The sequence below is a fragment of the Choloepus didactylus genome, chromosome X, assembly GCF_015220235.1.
Source record: "Choloepus didactylus isolate mChoDid1 chromosome X, mChoDid1.pri, whole genome shotgun sequence".
NCBI classification, from domain to species: Eukaryota; Metazoa; Chordata; class Mammalia; order Pilosa; family Megalonychidae; genus Choloepus; species Choloepus didactylus.
Genome location: NC_051334.1, coordinates 157,215,744 through 157,222,789, shown reverse-complemented (window position 1 = coordinate 157,222,789; position 7,046 = coordinate 157,215,744).

Sequence of the window (7,046 nt, the reverse complement as noted above, 5' to 3'; positions counted from 1 at the left end):
CAAATAGAATAAATCCAAATAAACCCACTCCGAGACATATACTGATCACACTGTCAAACACAGAAGAGAAGGAGCAAGTTCTGAAAGCAGCAAGAGAAAAGCAATTCACCACATACAAAGGAAACAGCATAAGACTAAGTAGTGACTACTCAGCAGCCAACATGGAGGCGAGAAGGCAGTGGCACGATATATTTAAAATTCTGAGTGAGAAAAATTTCCAGCCAAGAATACTTTATCCAGCAAAGCTCTCCTTCAAATTTGAGGGAGAGCTTAAATTTTTCACAGACAAACAAATGCTGAGAGAATTTGCTAACAAGAGACCTGCCCTACTGGAGATACTAAACGGAGCCCTACAGACAGAGAAACAAAGACAGGACAGAGAGACTTGGAGAAAGGTTCAGTACTAAAGAGATTCGGTATGGGTACAATAAAGGATATTAATAGAGAGAGGGAAAAATATGGCAAACATAAACCAAAGGATAAGATGGCCGATTCAAGAAATGCCTTCATGGTTTTAACGTTGAATGTAAATGGATTAAACTCCCCAATTAAAAGATATACATTCACAGAATGGATCAAAAAAAATGAACCATCAATATGTTGCATACAAGAGACTCATCTTAGACACAGGGACACAAAGAAACTGAAAGTGAAAGGATGGAAAAAAATATTTCATGCAAGCTACAGCCAAAAGAAAGCAGGTGTAGCAATATTAATCTCAGATAAAATAGACTTCAAATGCAGGGATGTTTTGAGAGACAAAGAAGGCCACTACATACTAATAAAAGGGGCAATTCACCATGAAGAAATAACAATTGTAAATGTCTATGCACCCAATCAAGTTGCCACAAAATACATGAGAGAAACACTGGCAAAACTAAAGGAAGCAATTGATGTTTCCACAATAATTGTGGGAGACTTCAACACATCACTCTCTCCTATAGATAGATCAACCAGACAGAAGACCAATAAGGAAATTGAAAACCTAAACAATCTGATAAATGAATTAGATTTAACAGACATATACAGGACATTACATCCCAAATCACCAGGATACACATACTTTTCTAGTGCTCATGGAACTTTCTCCAGAATAGATCATATGCTGGGACATAAAACAAGCCTCAATAAATTTAAAAAGATTGAAATTATTCAAAGCACATTCTCTGACCACAATGGAATACAATTAGAAGTCAATAACCATCAGAGACTTAGAAAATTCACAAATACCTGGAGGTTAAACAACACACTCCTAAACCATCAGTGGGTTAAAGAAGAAATAGCAAGAGAAATTGCTAAATATATAGAGACGAATGAAAATGAGAACACAACATACCAAAACCTATGGGATGCAGCAAAAGCAGTGCTAAGGGGGAAATTTATAGCACTAAACGCATATATTAAAAAGGAAGAAAGAGCCAAAATCAAAGAACTAATGGATCAACTGAAGAAGCTAGAAAATGAACAGCAAACCAATCCTAAACCAAGTAGAAGAAAAGAAATAACAAGGATTAAGCAGAAATAAATGACATAGAGTACAAAAAAACAATAGAGAGAATAAATATCACCAAAAGTTGGTTCTTTGAGAAGATCAACAAGATTGACAAGCCCCTAGCTAGACTGACAAAATCAAAAAGAGAGAAGACCCATTTAAACAAAATAATGAATGAAAAAGGTGACATAACTGCAGATACTGAAGAAATTAAAAAAATTAAAAGAGGATATTATGAACAACTGTATGGCAACAAACTGGATAATGTAGAAGAAATGGACAATTTCCTGGAAACATATGAACAACCTAGACTGACCAGAGAAGAAATAGAAGACCTCAACCAACCCATCACAAGCAAAGAGATCCAATCAGTCATCAAAAATCTTCCCACAAATAAATGCCCAGGGCCAGATGGCTTCACAGGGGAATTCTACCAAACTTTCCAGAAAGAACTGACACCAATCTTACTCAAACTCTTTCAAAACATTGAAAAAAATGGAACACTACCTAACTCATTTTATGAAGCTAACATCAATCTAATACCAAAACCAGGCAAAGATGCTACAAAAAAGGAAAACTACCGGCCAATCTCCCTAATGAATATAGATGCAAAAATCCTCAACAAAATACTTGCAAATCGAATCCAAAGACACATTAAAAAAATCATACACCATGACCAAGTGGGGTTCATTCCAGGCATGCAAGGATGGTTCAACATAAGAAAATCAATCAATGTATTACAACACATTAACAAGTCAAAAGGGAAAAATCAATTGATCATCTCAATAGATGCTGAAAAAGCATTTGACAAAATCCAACATCCGTTTTTGATAAAAACACTTCAAAAGGTAGGAATTGAAGGAAACTTCCTCAACATGATAAAGAGCATATATGAAAAACCCACAGCCAGCATAGTACTCAATGGTGAGAGACTGAAAGCCTTCCCTCTAAGATCAGGAACAAGACAAGGATGCCCGCTGTCACCACTGTTATTCAACATTGTGCTGGAAGTGCTAGCCAGGGCAATCCGGCAAGACAAAGAAATAAAAGGCATCCAAATTGGAAAAGAAGAAGTAAAACTGTCATTGTTTGCAGATGATACGATCTTATATCTAGAAAACCCTGAGAAATCAACGATACAGCTACTAGAGCTAATAAACAAATATAGCAAAGTAGCGGGATACAAGGTTAATGCACATAAGTCAGTAATGTTTCTATATGCTAGAAATGAACAAACTGAAGAGACACTCAAGAAAAAGATACCATTTTCAATAGCAACTAAAAAAATCAAGTACCTAGGAATAAACTTAACCAAAGATGTAAAAGACCTATACAAAGAAAACTACATAACTCTACTAAAAGAAATAGAAGGGGACCTTAAAAGATGGAAAAATATTCCATGTTCATGGATAGGAAGGCTAAATGTCATTAAGATGTCAATTCTACCCAAACTCATCTACAGATTCAATGCCATCCCAATCAAAATTCCAACAACCTATTTTGCAGACTTGGAAAAGCTAGTTATCAAATTTATTTGGAAAGGGAAGATGCCTCGAATTGCTAAAGACACTCTAAAAAAGAAAAACGAAGTGGGAGGACTTACACTCCCTGACTTTGAAGCTTATTATAAAGCCACAGTTGCCAAAACAGCATGGTACTGGCACAAAGATAGACATATAGATCAATGGAATCGAATTGAGAATTCGGAGATAGACCCTCAGATCTATGGTCGACTGACCTTTGATAAGGCCTCCAAAGTCACTGAACTGAGTCATAATGGTCTTTTCAACAAATGGGGCTGGGAGAGTTGGATATCCATATCCAAAAAAATGCAAGAGGACCCCTACCTCACCCCCTACACAAAAATTAACTCAAAATGGACCAAAGATCTCAATATAAAAGAAAGTACCATAAAACTCCTAGAAGATAATGTAGGAAAACATCTTCAAGACCTTGTATTAGGCGGCCACTTCCTAGACTTTACACCCAAAGCACAAGCAACAAAAGAGAAAATAGATAAATGGGAACTCCTCAAGCTTAGAAGTTTCTGCACCTCAAAGGAATTTCTCAAAAAGGTAAAGAGGCAGCCAACTCAATGGGAAAAAATTTTTGGAAACCATGTATCTGACAAAAGACTGATATCTTGCATATACAAAGAAATCCTACAACTCAATGACAATAGTACAGACAGCCCAATTATAAAATGGGCAAAAGATATGAAAAGACAGTTCTCTGAAGAGGAAATACAAATGGCCAAGAAACACATGAAAAAATGTTCAGCTTCACTAGCTGTTAGAGAGATGCAAATTAAGACCACAATGAGATACCATCTAACACCGGTTAGAATGGCTGCCATTAAACAAACAGGAAACTACAAATGCTGGAGGGGATGTGGAGAAATTGGAACTCTTATTCATTGTTGGTGGGACTGTATAATGGTTCAGCCACTCTGGAAGTCAGTCTGGCAGTTCCTTAGAAAACTAGATATAGAGTTACCATTCGATCCAGTGATTGCACTTCTCGGTATATTCCCGGAAGATCGGAAAGCAGTGACACGAACAGATATCTGCACGCCAATGTTCATAGCAGCATTATTCACAATTGCCAAGAGATGGAAACAACCCAAATGTCCTTCAACAGATGAGTGGATAAATAAAATGTGGTATATACACACGATGGATTACTACGTGGCAGTAAGAAGGAATGATCTCGTGAAACATATGACAACATGGATGAACCTTGAAGACATAATGCTGAGCGAAATAAGCCAGGCACAAAAAGAGAAATATTATATGCTACCACTAATGTGAACTTTGAAAAATGTAAAACAAATGGTTTATAATGTAGAATGTAGGGGAACTAGCAGTAGAGAGCAATTAAGGAAGGGGGAACAATAATCCAAGAAGAACAGATAAGCTATTTAACGTTCTGGGGATGCCCAGAAATGACTATGGTCTGTTAATTTCTGATGGATATAGTAGGAACAAGTTCACAGAAATGTTGCTATATTAGGTAACTTTCTTGGGGTAAAGTAGGAACATTTTGGAAGTTAAGCAGTTATCTTAGGTTAGTTGTCTTTTTCTTACTCCCTTGTTATGGTCTCTTTGAAATGTTCTTTTATTGTATGTTTGTTTTCTTTTTAACTTTTTTTTTTCATACAGTTGATTTAAAAAAGAAGGGAAAGTTAAAAAAAAAAAAAAAGAAAAACAAGGGAAAAAAAAAAGATGTAGTGCCCCCTTGAGGAGCCTGTGGAGAATGCAGGCGAATACCCCTACCCCACCTCCATGGTTGCTAACATGACCACAGACATAGGGGACTGGTGGTTTGATGGGTTGAGTCCTCTACCATAAGTTTTACCCTTGGGAAGATGGTTGCTGCAAAGGAGAGGCTAGGCCTCCCTATATTTGTGCCTAAGAGTCTCCTCCTGAATGCCTCTTTGTTGCTCAGATGTGGCCCTCTCTCTCTGGCTAAGCCAACTTGAAAGGTGAAATCACTGCCCTCCCCCCTACGTGGGATCAGACACCCAGGGGAGTGAATCTCCCTGGCAACGTGGAATATGACTCCCGGGGAGGAATGTAGACCCGGCATCGTGGGACGGAGAACATCTTCTTGACCAAACGGGGGATGTGAAAGGAAATGAAATAAGCTTCCGTGGCAGAGAGATTCCAAAACGAGCCGAGAGATCACTCTGGTGGGTACTCTTACGCACACTTTAGACAACCCTTTTTAGGTTCTAAAGAATTGGGGTAGCTGGTGGTGGATACCTGAAACTATCAAACTACAACCCAGAACCCATGAATCTCGAAGACAGTTGTATAAAAATGTAGCTTATGAGGGGTGACAATGGGATTGGGAAAGCCATAAGGACCACACTCCACTTTGTCTAGTTTATGGATGGATGTGTAGAAAAATAGGGGAAGGAAACAAACAGACAAAGGTACCCAGTGTTCTTTTTTACTTCAATTGCTCTTTTTCACTCTAATTATTATTCTTGTTATTTTTGTGTGTGTGCTAATGAAGGTGTCAGGGATTGATTTAGGTGATGAATGTACAACTATGTAATGGTACTGTAAACAATCGAAAGTACAATTTGTTTTGTATGACTGCGTGGTATGTGAATATATCTCAATAAAATGATGATTAAAAAAAAAAAACCAACTATTAAAAGTTTTTCTATCACCACAAAAAAAAAAAAAAGTTAGTGTAACATATTTTCTTTCAATAATGTATATTCATATACATTAGTTGTTTAGATCTTTTACTCATAATTATTTTTGAATAATTGCCTAATTATACTTAGAGGAGTATATTAAAAATTCCTAATGTTAGTGGTGTTCAAGTTTGCCTTATATCTCCTTTATGTTATTTGATATATGTGCTGCTGTGTTATTTTGTACATACATATTTATAGACTTTATTTATTCATTGAGGAATATAGCTTCCTAACTTCATGAAGTGTGTTTTTTGTCTTACATAGTATTCTTTTCCTTGAATTCTACTCTGTGGTGTATCACTAAACAAAACCTGTTTCCTTACTGCTTACATTTACTTCATAGACCATTTTTTCACCCTTTTAATTTTAGCCCTTTTGAATCCCTGTGTTTTAGATATGTTATGTTGTAGCTACTATAGGTTACTTTTTCTTTATATGCCAACTGTGATGGGTAGGTTCATGTGTCAACTAGGCCAGGTGATGTTGTCCAGTTTGCTCAAGCAATCACCTGCCTATCTGTTGCTGTGAGGACATTTTATGGACTTAAATCATCAATACATTAATTGCATCTATGGCTGATTACATCTGCAGTTGGAGAGGGAGTGTCTTCCACAATAAGTGATGTTTAATCTAATCAGTCAAGGCTTTTAAGGGGGAGATGATAGCATCAGCAGTCAGAAGACAGAACTTTCATCTCTACTTTGCCCAGCCAGCCTTTCTAATTTATTGAAGACCTTCATCAAACTGTCAGCTTTCAGTCTTCCCTATGGAATTTGGACTCATGCATCCCCACAGTTGTGTGAGACACTTTTATAAAATCTCATACTATTTACAGATATCTCCTGATGGTTTCTGTTTCCCTTAGAGAACACTGATGAATACACCAACTTTAAAATATTTTTCTCTTAATACTTGAGTTGAGGGCCTTCAAATTTTTTGGTATGACTGATAGTTTTGGTTAATTCTGTCACATTATATTTTGTTATATTTACTGTGTATATTGCATTATATATATGCTATATTTATTTCTACATTGTGTCTGCCTTTTAAAAATGTTTTTGTATTTGAGAACATTTATGCTTTTATTCAAGTTCTTCACTTTTTATTAATACCTTTTATATGCCCTTAATTCCCCATTTTAAAACTTAACATTATTTTATCTAGTTTGTTCATTTTAAATGTTAATTTTTCTCCCTCATATTACAAATGCAGGAGTCAATGACTGCGATGGTTAGGTTCATGTATCAGCTTGGCCAGGTGATGATACCCAGGTATCTAGTCAAGCAAGCACTGGCCTAACCATTACTGCAAGGAAGTTTGTAGCTGCTTAATAAACCAGAA